At 49.5% G+C, this 14,047-nt stretch overlaps 1 pseudogene; it reads right to left on the bottom strand.

Moving 5' to 3' along the window:
• Nucleotides 1-9,609: 9,609 nt before the first annotated feature.
• Nucleotides 9,610-11,571, bottom strand: LOC140222247 (zinc finger BED domain-containing protein RICESLEEPER 2-like; annotated as a pseudogene).
• Nucleotides 11,572-14,047: the final 2,476 nt, after the last annotated feature.

The following is a 14,047-nucleotide window of genomic DNA, read 5'->3' as shown; positions in this document are numbered from 1 at the left end:
TTTATTAGTTTTGGCGCTGTCTTTGATATTCACGTATGTCGTACATATGTGTAACTTGATCTTGGAGCACATGTATTCAATGCACTTGATTTTGTCCTTAAAACCGGGTGTGACACCAAGATGCTGCATTGCCTCCTCGTAGTTGTTGGTGAATGCCACCTTGAGGTCTATTGGATTTAGTGACTAGCAGTTCACCAGGGGGTTACCCAGGTGGTATATTTGTAGGCGGGGGAAATCGTGAGACCAAGAACTCGAATGGTAACACAGAGGCGCAGGATTTAGACAGGTTTGGGCCTCCGGAGAGTAATATCCTACGTCCTGTGTTCTGGTGGATTGTATTGCTGATCGCAGATGTGAAGAGTTAATGTGAGGTGGAATGAGTTGAGTTATGTTGCGTTACCCTCGGGAGAGGCACCCCTGGCCGCCTTATATAGGCTGACAACCTAGGGTTACAATCAAATAGGATCTAATCCTAGTCGGTTATTACATGGAAAGCAATTTGAGTCGGTTTACAACAAGTATCCCGTGATATCCAGGGTGAATTGATAGCCCAGCCTCCTAGCTTGTGCTCCACGCATATTCATGCCTTGGTCCGCGCAGCATGGTCAGGCGGGCCCACTTGTCAACACCGGTCAGTATCCTAGTCGGGGGGGACCCATGGGTACCCTTATCCTTCAAGCTCCTGAGCGATGTGGAGTCGAACAGGAACCTGACGAATGCACAACGAGGCTTGTAATGTACTCAGCTGAAGGTGCGGTTTCGTCATAGTGATGGAGAGGCTGAGCAGTGCTCAAAAAAGAAAGAAAAAATGGAAGCTTCCATAGGTGTGTGACCAAACATGCACGGCTATGCAACTACCAAGCTTCGGGATATCTGGCATCATGTAGATCGAAGGGAAGCACAAGGAGGGTGTCACAAGATGCACTCCATATGGAGAAGCCCCCGAGCATTGAAGTGATTAAAGTAATCATTCCAATAGTCAACAATCTGATGTATCATTTCCATCATAAAAGGGATCCAAATATAGCACCTAGCCCCTGAGCGCGAGGACTGGCGGAGCTACAGAGGCACGCCGACTTGAAGTAGGCGTCCATCCCTTGAGTACGAGGTCTGATGGAGCCACGAAGGCACGCCAATCTAAAATAGGCACCCAGCCCCCAAGCGTGAGGACTAATGGAACCACGAAGGCACACTGACCTGAAATAGATGCCTAAACCCTGAGCGCGAGGACTGGTAGAGCCATAGAGGCACACCGACCTAAAATAGGCGCACAGCCCCTGAGCGTGAGGATTGGCGGACCCACGCAGGCACACCAACCTGAAATAGATGCCCAGACCCCGAGTGTGAGGACTAGCAGAGCCATGGAGGCACACCCACCTGAAATAGGCGCCACCCCCCGAGCGCAAGGCCAAGCAGAGCCACGGATGCAAGCCGACCTAGAATAGGCGCCCAACCCCCGACCGCGAGGACTGGTGGGGCCACGGAGGCACACCGACCAGAAGTAGGCGCCCAGACCCCAACCACGAGGACTAGCGGAGCCATGGAGGCACGTCGTGCGACTTAACGGAAAACCCGTGGGTTCCATCCATCGCTTGCATCGTAACAAGGGCCCATGGATTCCGTCACTAGGTTTACGCCGTTAATGCCTTCAAAAGCCAAAGAGGCACGGTTTCCTTCTCATTTCCACTCCACCCGCACCCAAGCACCACCACCGCCAACGCCATCGCCGTTGCGCCTGGGAGCCCAAGGTCACGCCGCCGCGTCTGCAAGCTGCATCCATCGCTCCTCCGCCCAAAGGCTGTAGTCACTGCTACAGCACCACCATTCCCCACCGCATGTGAACCAAGAGGCCCGCCATCATCAGATCTATGTCCCAAGGAGTAGAAACTGAAGAAATGGCGGCGAAGCAGGCACTAGATCCATCCATGTACTGGGTGAAATCCATGATGATCGAGGAGAGGATCCAAGACCTTGTTGACCGCGGCCTGCTCGATCCCAAGTACCTCCTAGAATGGAAGGTGATTGCAGGCCAGGAGTGCCCCACCGAGGACAAGACCAAAGCCATCATCTTTGCGGCGCTCTTTGAGCAGGGATTCGGGATCCCGACGGGGGATTTCTTCCGCAGGTTGCTAGAGTACTACAAGATTGAGTTGGTGCATCTCAACCCTAACTCCATTTTGGACATCGCGGTTTTTATCCACCTTTATGAAGCTTTCCTCGGCATTCCTCCCTATTTCAATCTGTGGAGATATCTCTACCAACTGAAAATTGTGTCAACCAAGGGGAAGTCGAGATTGATTGGTGGTTGTGGGTTTTCGCTGCTGCCAAAAAGGGTCTTGGAGTATTTTGATTTGTAGCTCAAGGACTCGAACAAAGGGTGGCACAAGCAATGGTTCCTTATCACCAATCAGAGGCTCGAGCTGCCACCCTGCCTGGGTATGCACCGGTGACAAGGCTAGAATGGTCGAACCAGTTGACCTCCAAGGAGATGGTCCAGGTCAACTAGCTGCTGAAGGAGATCGCTAACCTGAAGAGATGTGGGCTCACAACAGAAGCTGTGAGCATCAATTTCTCCAGGAGGCTAACACAGCTAATCAAGGACAGGGTTCATCCAGCATACGAGTACTTGGGTCTGTTGGATCCGACCTAGGAAGTACAACGGAAAGTTACTCAGGAAGAGGTTGCCAGCCAGGTCTGCGAGCTCTTCAGTGGCGTCATCAAGAACAAGCACTGCACTAAGGTGTACTCCCTCATGAGGCCGGCCGACCCAATAAGATATTGGTTTCATCAATCAGCTTTCCTACTTTCAATTTGCATCTTCTCTAACTATTCCTGTTGATTGACCAGAGCCATGAATTTGAGTTTTTCTATCCAACATCACTTCCCGAAGGGGTTGACCCACAACGGCCAAAGATCCGGCCCACACCGATGTTCAGCAGGCACCTGCTGCCCTGGACTGGGAGTCGGACTCATCCCTTGATGTCTCCGATGAGGACGTTCTGGTCCAGGGCAGCAGGACAAAGGCTGGAAGTGCTACTCCTATTAGGCGGCGGACGTGCCAGGCCATTCACAAGGTGGTGGAACCCAAGGCACTGGAGGTGAAAAGGGGGAAGAGGAAGAAAAGAGGGGCCACCAAGCCCAAGGTGCCAGCTGGGGCAACCACCTCCCTGTAGAGGCCTCATCCGGAGACATAAGTGATGATTTTGAGTCACCTAGACTACTCGCGGAGATGAAGAAGGCCGAGCTCCTTGAGACAACCACTACCGACGCAGAGAACTCAAGGAGCGGCTAAAGATGGAGATCCACAGGGGAAAGTGGAAGGAGCTGACCTTGCTGCCGCTAGCGCCTCTTCACCTAAAGTTCCGAGCGAACAAGAGCACACTGTGAGTGAGTCGTGGCGTCACTTATTGTTGAAAGTTTGTTTGTATGCTACTTCACCCTTTATCTGTTCTACACGGACCAAGCAGGGAAGCGGTGATGGAGAATGAGGCAAGCATGTAGGAGGCCAGCGCTGGGACCCAACTGGGAGGTCATGTTCTTGATGCGGACCTGGGGGCTGCGTCTACTTCGTCTACCCAGGCCGAACACGTCGGCGACCTGGTGGTAGAGCCGAAGAGGCCCAAACAAAAGTATCCATCGAGCCTAGATGCTGCAGGGGGTGCTACCGTCTCCACACCCAGGGCCACGGATGCTAGCACCATGGAGTAGATGGAGGGGAGCCCCAAGGAGGTGCCGGCTGACACCAAGGAGACAGGCTATGATGCAAACGTCAATGCCCACGCGGATGACGATTCCACCACGCTGGACTTCTCTAGGACAGACCTTGCACAGGATGTGGCGGAAGACAAGAAAGAGATTGCCGTCCTTAAGGAAGCCTCAGCCAAGGTCAAGGAGGTTTTATACGTAAGTTGGCTAACCTATCTTGATGCTGACTTTTGTCCCTGTCTTCCATCTTTGAAATGTTGGAGTAACTTTCGTACAGAATCTGGCCGAACGCACGCACAACAAGGCGGATGCCATCGACCGTGCTGAGGAGTATCACCTTAAAGCCGAGCGCCTGAAGGCCAAGGTCAATGGGGTCAACGACGATGCTGCGGAGCAGCTCCAACGTAAGGCTCGGGAGCTGGAGGAGTAGAAGAAGATCACCAAGGAGGTCCAGGACGACCATGGTGCTTTGCAGACTGGTACAACTTCGTCCCTTATGGAGGATCTAACTTAGGTAGATGAGGCCGGTATCTTTTCCTGAGTTCCGCTATTTTGCAGATGCCCACAAGAAAGAGGAGAGACTCAAGAGAGACCTCAAAGAGTGCGAGGCTGCCAATGCCCGACTGCAGCAAGACCACGATGTCGCCGTGCACCGTGAGTATGCTGTGTCGCAAATACTTGCTTATGAGGCTAGCTTGCACAAGGATATGGACCGGTGCTTGGTTTCCGCAATGCACAGTCTCCAGTATGATCAGGTGGTCATTGCAAGTTTGGAGGTGGAGCTGGAAGACCTGTGGTTGGCCGCGGGCTACGTAATGGACATGGTCCAGGCCGAGGCCAATCCTACCGAGCCAACGCAGTTGCTGGACTGACTGAGGAGTGCTCCTCGTTAGCTGAAGGAGCTCATGATGGAGACTGTTGTGGAGTGCACGAATAACATCATTGTGCTTCTCAAGACACACTACCCTTGAGTGGCAGTCAAGCGCGTCGGAGCAGGGGTAGCTAAAGGCTTCGATCCTGATAGCCTTCCAGAGTTGGCCGACCAGTATCAACTGGCTGCGGAGGAGGTAGTTAAGGAGTTGGACCTGTAAAATAAAACTAAGATGTGTATCAATCTGTGTCATGAGACAAGTAAACATATTGATTAACTTATGTAAAGGCAAAACTCCTTCCTTCGCTTGGTGTGTTTGATAGGATAGCGTGTGGCCAAGGCCTGTAACCACTAAGCGCCTAGCCTTGCCTAGCCAGCACTCTATTGAGAGCGGATCTTGAGCTTGTAGAGGGGGCGAGCGCAAGGTTGTCTAGGTTTTGCATGCTAGGACTCTATCCACACGAGTTAGTCGCACAACCTTAAGACGAGTAGGAGAAAAGTTGGGACCCAGAGGTCAGTGCGTAGCGGGGGAAGCCCCTGAGCGTAAAGGTGAGGGTGTGGTCTGTCAATCAGGTCAGACAGTCCCCAAGCATGAGTAAGAGCTCGGTAAAAAAGAGCAAGAAGGTAGTAGGTACGCAAAGAATCTCTAAGGTTTTATTTATTCAATGTAAAAGGTATAAAGAGTACATAGCTTGAATGTCCAAAGGGTAGAAGCGTCACAGGTTTTGAATGTTCCACAGGTTCGGGATGCCTGAGCCATCCGCTCACTGCAGCCAGTAAGTGTCGGGCTGGACAACTTCTTTAATGATGGAGGGCCCCTCCCATGGGGCCGACAGCTTATGCATGTCCTTGGTGGACTGGATCTAGTGGAGCACTAGGTTGCCGATGTTGAATGAGCGTTCATGGATGTTCCTGTCATAGTAGCGTCCAATCTGCTACTTGTGCCATGCATGCTGAATGAGGGCCACCACACGATGCTCTTCCAGGCTGTCAATATCGACCTGCTGACTCTTTTCCGCTTCCCCTTCCTCGTAGTATTGAATCCACGGGGCACCAAAGACTACTTCTGTTGGCAGTACAGCCTCTGAGCCATAGACGAAGAAGAATGGAGTGTAGCCGGTGACCCGACCCTTTTGGGTACGGAGGCCCCAAATGACTTGGGGTAACTCACGAAGCCATTTGGTAGCGTACTTGGACGCATCATCAAAGATGCAAGATTTGAGGGATTGGAGGACCATCCCATTCGCATGTTCGACCTTGCCATTGCATTGTGGGTGAGCTACTGAGGAGTAGTATACGTCGATGAGGTTGTCCTAGTAAAAATCCCAGAATTCGGATCCTGTGAATTGTTTGCCCATGTTGGTGATGATCCTATTGGGGACCCCAAAGCGGTGTGTAAGCTCTTCGATGAATTGAGCGGCTTTAGCCAACCCTATGCTGGTGACAACCTTGACTTCAATCCACTTGGTGAATTTGTTAACTGCCACAAAGATATGGGTGTATCCGCACAGAGTGGTCTTGAAAGGGCCGACCATATCCAGCCCCCAGCATGTGAAGGGCCAAGATGGTGGGATGGTGCGCAGGGCCTGCGCTGGAAGGTTCTGCTGCTTGTAGAAAAATTGGCACATTTTACACCTCTGGACGAGCTCTTTTATGTCGCCGATAGCAGTTGGCCAGTAGAAACTAGAGCGGAACGCTTTCCCGACAAGATTGCCCGAGGTGGCATGGTTCTCGCACAAACCTGAGTGGATTTCGTGGAGGAGTTCAAGGCCTTTGTTGCGGAGGATGCACTTCATCAGAATGCTAGTAGATGCAGTCTTCCTGTACAACACCTTACCAATCACAACGTAGTTGGTGCTGCATCATGTGAGCTTTTCATGCTTAGCTTTGTCGTCTGGGGACATGTTGTTGGCGATGAATGCGATGAAAGGTGTGCACCAGTTGTCTTTCGCCTCAATCATTAGGACATCAGTGGGCGCTTGGTTGGCCTAAGCCTAGGTGTTGCCGTCAGCTTGGTCCAGGTCTGATATCTTGATAGAGGGTTTTCTCAAGTCTTGGACGAACATGCCGACCGGGACTTGGGCACGTTTCGAACCGAGCTTGGATAGGACATCGGCGGCGACGTTGTGCTCCCTAGAGACGTGATGGAACTCGAGACCGTCAAAGTGAGCCTCGAGTTTGCGGAAGTTGGCGCAATAGCTGTCCATGATTTCCTTGGTGCACTCCCAGGACTTGTTGACCTGCTCGATCACAACCTTGGAGTCACCAAATGCGAGGATGCACTTAATGCGAGCGAGGAAACGATGCGGAGCCCGTGTATGAGGGCCTCATACTCGGCGCCATTGTTGGTAGCGTTGTAGTGGATCTAGAGGATGTACTTGAGCTGCTCACCTTTCGGGGATATGAAGAGGACCCCCGTGCTATCTCCTTCGAGGTTGAGGGCGCCGTTGAAGTACATCGTCCAGTTCTCTAGCCTCTCCAGGGAGGGCGGCTCTTGGATCTCAATCCATTTAGCGATGAAGTCGGCCAAGATCTGGGACTTGATCGCATGACGTGGGCAGAAGTCGACATCAAATTCCCCGAGTTCCAATTACCATTTGACTACTCGGCCGTGGATGTCCCTGTTGTGCAGGATTTCGCCGATCGGGTAGGAGGAGACCACTCAGATCTTGTGCACTTGAAAGTAGTGACGCGATTCAAGGGAGGTGACCAGGATTGCATAGAGAAATTTCCAAACCTCCGTGTAGTGGATCTTGGAGTCACTTAGGACCTTGCAAACATAATATACTGGCCTTTGCACCATGAGGACGTGACCTGGTCCTTCGCGTTCTACAACTAACACCGTGCTCACAACATGTGTTGTCGCGGGGATGTATAGCTGCAGCGTTTCTTGGTCGACCAGGGCCATATGGACAGGAGGGGTGGAGAGGAATGTTTTGAGTTCCTCAAGGGCCTTGCGGGCCTCATCATCCCACTCGAATTTGCCCGCCTTCTTGAGCATCTTGAAGAAGGAAAGTCCCTTTTCGCCAAGCTTGCTGATGAAGCGGCTAAGGGCCACCATCAAGCCTATAAGCTTCATGACGTCTTTCTTGCCGGCTAGCTGCACCATGTTTCTTGGCGTCCACTTTGACAGGGTTAGCTTTGATGCCATGTTGGCTGACCATGAAGCCCAGGAGCTTTCCAAACAGGACGCCGAAGATGCATTTTCCCGAGTTGAGTTTCAAGCGATAGGCACGGAGGCTGTTGAAGGTTTGCGCAAGGTCGACGATGAAGTTTTCTTCATCTTTGGTCTTGACGACTATGTCGTCAATATAGGCCCTTATGTTTTTGCCAAGTTGTTTCACGACGCAACCCTAGATTGCCTTCTGGTAGGTGGCACCTGCGTTTTTTAACCCAAAGGGCATGGTGTTGTAGCAGTAGATGTCGTAGGGTGTTGTGAACACAGTCCTATCTTGGTCAGCGGGGTTGAGGGTGATCTGGTGATAGCTCGAGTAGCAATTGAGGAAGCATAGCAAGGTGCAATCGGCTGTGGACTCCACGACATGGTCGATGCGAGAAAGAGGGAAGGGGTCTTTAGGGCAGTGCCTGTTGAGATCGGTGTAGTCGATACACATTCTCCATTCATCAGTTTTCTTCTTTACAAGGACTGGATTTGCTAACCAGTCAAGGTGCTTGCATTCATGGATGAAATTGGCAGCGAAGAGATTATTTACTTCCACCCTAATGAACTCCTTGCGACCTTCAGCGTAATGGCAAAGCTCCTGCTTGACCGGCCTTACTGTCTTGCTTAGCTCCAAGGAGTGCTCAGCCAGCTCCCGCGGGACACTGGGCATATCGGATGGTTTCCACGCGAATATGTCCGAGTTGTCCCAAAGGAAACTAGTGAGCACATCTTCCTATTTGGGGGTCAGGCTGGCCCCGATGAGGGCCGTCTTTGAGGGGTCTTCCAGGCCGAGGCTGATCTTCTTAACTTGCGGGTTGGGCTTTAGCGGCATGGGCATCGGGTCCGCCTCTAGGATCGTCAGCTGACTCTGGTCCACCTTCTTGGACTCGGCGAGCATCATGGTGGCATTGGCTAAGTACTCCAGCATCTTGGCAAGCTGCACAACTTCCGTGTCGCACTTGTAGGATGTTTCAACATCGCCGAAGATGGAGAGGATGCCGTTTGGAGCTAGCATCTTGAGGATGAGGTAGGTATGGCTATACCTGACAATGGATCGAAATCCGTCCCTAACCCTGCTTCAACCCTCTAATCAAAATAGTTGGCCCAATCCTTATCCAACCCTTAATTTATTACTAGTGCTTGATCCAATTCAATCCTTTAAGAAACAGTACATTGATCCAACCATGATCCTTTATTTGCCCACGGGCCAATAGAAGCATAACGATCCGTGGGCTCTAATTAGTACAAGCAAGCAAGCAAGCAAAGATGATCTGTGAGCTCTAATTAGTATAAACAAGCAAGCTAGCAAGTGATGCATTACACAGTACACGTTGAGCAAAGAGGATCCGTGGGTTCGTTCTGTACTAGCTGTTCGACGAGCATAGACACAGTACATGTTGAACAGGTTCGTTCTGTACTGAACTCGTTGAACATGTTCAACAGGAACATTTAGCCTTACACATTCAACTGCTAAAAGAAAGCAAGTGTCAAGCGACTGGAACTTTGCGGCAGGCGCTGAGCACATCGTCCATAGGAGCATGGTCGCCGGTGCCTTCGTCTCTCCATGAGTACAGCAGCTCCTTCCCTCTGAACACGAACATCCCACTCTGGAGACAGAAACGAGAAACCATAAGCGGACAAGAATCTTCAGAGTTCAGGTAAAATAAGGTAGCTTTAGGACATCAAGTATAAACAGCAAAAGACATTGTCAAGCATGCATGAATGGATGTATCTAGATCAAGGAGTGCACAAGACAATCAGAAACATTTGTCCAATTCCAGCGCATAAAACAGCAAAGACGTTATGTAAATTGATTAAATTGAAATACAATTGGCCAAATACAACAGCCTAGTGTAAGACCCATTTACCTTTATTCATCATCTTCATCTTCCTCGTCTGAATCAAACATTCTATGACCGGTCATTGGTTCACCTTCTTCTTCTTCATCAAACCCGATTAGCCAATCTTTTGCACATATCAATGCTTCAAGCGTTTCAGGTGAGAGAGATGTCTTATTTTTTCCAAGAATCCTTCCAGCTGCACTAAAGGCTGATTCTGAGGATACTGTGCTAATAGGAATAGCAAGAAAATCTCTAGCCATCAAGGATAAGATTTGATAAGCATCACAATTCTTCTTCCACCATGCAAAAACATTGAATTGCTCATCTGACCTCACAAGGACTCTATGGTCCTCTAGGTAAGTATCCAGCTCTGACCGTTCTTGATGGGCCTGCGAGCTTTGGGATGCAAACTGAGCGAATGCAAGCTCTACACGCCTTTTACTAGAAACTTGTCTTAAAGAAGTGCTACCAGACTCGCCAAACTCACTTGTGCTCTGCTCATCATTTGTTATATCGAACACAAGTACACTGTTGCTCCTAACAATCTTTTCATACTCTAGGTAATATTTCTTCAAATACCTATTCAGCTCCCTCATTTTCACTTCAACATTTTCACCAATGGTATAGAAATAGAACTTGATGAAGTCAGTTTTCATACTTGGATCAAGAACAGCAGCTATTAGAAGAGCAAGATTAGGTTTTGTCCAGTGCTTTTCAAACTTTGCATGCATGGCATTAGCTATTTCATTAAGGAGCTCATTTGAATTCCAGGCCTCAACAAGCAAAACATCTCGGATTGCTAGCAACATCTTCAAGAAAAGGTGGGCTGTAGGATGCCTATCTGCGGAGAATGCTTTAGTTGCCTCACTAAACTGTTGCAAAAATCCATGAAGGGATTCAGCTTTTGCCCATATTCATCTTCACTTGGAACTTGGTGATGTTGCTCTACCACATATCTATTCAGTGCCACCTTATATTTCAAAGCATCATGCAACATATCATACGTAGCATTCCAACGGTGCGGAACATCCAGAATCAGTCCTGACTTTGCTTTGAGGCCTGAATTCTGCACAATTGTGTTGAAAATCTGCATGTCGGGATGGTGTGGATGTAACAACTTTTACAATGTCCCTCACTCTCCCAATTGCATTTGAAATTACCTTCACACCAACCTGAATCATGATGTTGAGCACATGGGCAGCACACTTGACATGAAGGTGTTCACCTTTGAAGAACATCCCAACACCTAAAGCATCACGAATGTCCTTTACTGCTTTGTTATTCACACTAGCATTGTCTAATGTCAAGGTAATTCCATCTTGTACCGCGTATGATGTATGTGGGAAAGAAATATTTTTGAATGCTATGATTTTCTTATGCAGTTCAAACTCTGCATCAATGAGATGTGCTATAACACCTAGATAGCCTAGGTTCTAGTTAGAAGACCATAGATCGGTTGTAAGACTAACATGGGACTTCACCTTTCTGAACTTGTCCATCATCTGCAACTTCTCCTCTTCATAAAATAAAACACAATCTGTGCGTACACCTTGACGACCAACAACTCTAAAAGATGGCTAATAATAATTTATCAGGTTTATCCAATGAGGATCATCAGCTTTATGGAAAGCAATCTCTGCACTGATAAAATATTTGGCAATCAAAACACGAAATACTTCTGGATCAAAGACACCCATTTCCTCGTTCAGAAACTTTGGCTTCAATGTTGCAATGAATCTGTCCCTATCCTCTTGCGGAATGGAATGACAGTGAATTGCAATGTGTCTGTTGAGGTGCATTGTACCTTTTCCAGGTTCAGAGGACAATTGAAACTTAAAGTATCTGCATATTGCCTTCTCCTTGCCATCAACCACTTCGGTATCCACAAATTCCCAAACTTTAGCTCTCTTTCTAGATGATCGACTTGACTGGTCAGTTACCAGACTATCACGACTTTCAACCTCAACCACAACTTCCTGTCCTATATCCATATCACCTAGATGATACAAATGCAATTTCAATATAAGATAACAAAAGGAATCACAATTGTTGCAATAAAAAATTAAAACTACTGAACATATATCACGAAAATATGAGCCTATGACTATGACTAAAGCATATAAGCTATACTTACAATTGTTGTTTATATAGAGTTATATCTTCATGGTAGTTTATTTACAATTTTAACTTGGTCAATCTATCGGTACATTTTTAAATACTGTCGAAACTCAAAAGTGCAACATTCATTCAAACAGGCACATGCCATCCTAACCTAGGGATGTGATTGACACACATGTAGTTGAAACAGCACACAGAAGAGATGAACTAGCATGGCAACCACGGCGACATCAAAATACACCAACTAAAAGTATGCTTTCGATGCTAGCAGCAATGCAACGTAGGGTAAAGGTAAGAGCATTACCGCTCATAGCAAGCCACACCAGCAAACCTGCAGATTGAGAAAAGGAATCGGCTAACCTACAGATTGGAAAGAATCGGCTAGATTAGAGACCTGCAAATACCAGGGGAGGAATAGGCTAACCTGCGAATACTAGGCTGTGCAATACCAGGCGGAGCTGGACTAGTGCGGCCGAGGCTCGCGCGGAGGAGGCCCCTCCTCACTGGATCTTGGAGCCAGCCCCTCAGCGACGATCTTGGAGTCGGCACCTCAGTGAGGATCTTGGAGTCGCAGGCCGCCACCCCGCGACGTGACCGCTGGCCTCTCGCAGCGCCGCCACCGCCGCTCGCGAGCCGTCTCGTGTAGGTGCTTGTGCGCTACGTTTAAGGCCCTCTTTGTATTTCTGCGAGCCTGATACGTTAAGGCCCTTATCTGATCTGCGGGTTACGATCCACACGTTGAGCTCGAGCCACAGCTACAATTCAGCCCTTTTAACAAGCAGTCCGATTCGATTCGGCCCTTCTCTACAGGAGCCCATATAGCATCTGTAAATCACAGCCCATGAGTTTGGAGGCCCTTATGTCCCTTGGATATACAAGGCCCATTACCAGGAGTAGGTATGGCTGGGGATCATCATGAACCTCGGCAGCATTGGCCTGCCAAAGATGGCATGGTAGAAGGTCTTAAAATTGGCAACCTCGAAGCTGAGGTGCTCGGTGTGGTAGTTGTTGGGGGTGCCGAACTATGACATCCCTAGTGTTAAAAGAACAAAACAAGAGAAATTACAAAGGAAATCAGAAACAAATCAAAGTTGCCAAGTGTCAAAATTCAAAAACCTTTCAAATTCTTATTTGGGTAGGATTTTAAAAACAAAATTTTATATAAGAACTCAACTTTTTTCCAATATAAAAGTTGTAGAACTTTTCAAATTAAAAAACTTTCTTGTCTGATTCTGAGTGGAAGGCATTCAAAAATTGGGTCAAAGTTGGATCAAATTCAAGCCAAATTCAAATCAACTTTGCCCAGCGTTCCACCAAAGTTTCGACGAGTTTATCTCCAAATATGTTGTGTCTTTCACCCATTAGCCTTTGTAGAAGTTGTAGTCTATAGTTCAAACTCCAACTTCTATATTTGAACTTTTCAAAGTTTGGTTTAAAATTTTGGAGTAAAATCGCCTGAAAGGTGCTGCCCTTGCGCGCCACGTGCAACCCCACGTGCGTCCGGATCGCGGTGATCGCGCACGGCGTGTGCGCCGACGCCACGTCGCGCCGCCCGGCTGGCCACTCGCCGTCACCCAACCGCCACCGGTGCCAATACCGCACGAGCCCGGCCTTCGCCCGCTCAGCGTGCCATGCAATCCTTCCCTCCGCATGCCTTATCTCACCTAGCCAACCTCGGGGTGCGGGCCACGCACGCGCAAGCTCCATACGCCACCAGCAGCCACTCGCACGCTGCCTCCGCCTGCCGCCTCTGCCCGACCGCCTCCGGCCTGCCCAATGTGCCACGAGCTTGTCATGGGTGTCGTCTTATCCTCCCGCCATTTTGCCGCTATAAAAGGGCAATGCCTAGCTCGCCGGTGCCACCCTTTCACCCCCGCACCAAAGCTCGCCACATCGCCTTTGACACCCACTATCGAGCTCCTACCTCCGAGCCACACCGCCGCCACCGGAGCCACATGCCACCTTCCCGAGCCCTTCCCTAGCTATCTCCGTCGCCGCCTTCGCCGGAGACTAAGCTCCCACGACTACGCCGCCACTGCCACATGCAGCACCGCCGTCGGACCTCCTCCGCCCTCGACCCCCACAGCCCGATGACCACCGGTGAGCCCCTCGTCGCACCCGTGCCCTTAGCTCGCACCCACCTCACCAGAGTCCGCTGAAATTTCACCGCCGCGCCGCCGGCTAGACCCCCAAAGGACCACATTGCAAAGCCAAAACTAGTTCTAGGGACTTAGGCGTAAAACATAGGGGCCTTGCTGTAAAGCTTCAAAAGATTTAAGGGTCTGGTCGTAAAACGTGCTTCCTTTTTCGGTTTAAATTTGATTTAAACGGTGAAACTTGGAAAATGCA

The sequence above is a fragment of the Setaria viridis genome, chromosome 3, assembly GCF_005286985.2.
Source record: "Setaria viridis chromosome 3, Setaria_viridis_v4.0, whole genome shotgun sequence".
Taxonomy (NCBI): domain Eukaryota; kingdom Viridiplantae; phylum Streptophyta; class Magnoliopsida; order Poales; family Poaceae; genus Setaria; species Setaria viridis.
Note: the sequence above shows the minus strand (reverse complement) of the source record. Positions and strands in the feature narration are given on the sequence as shown.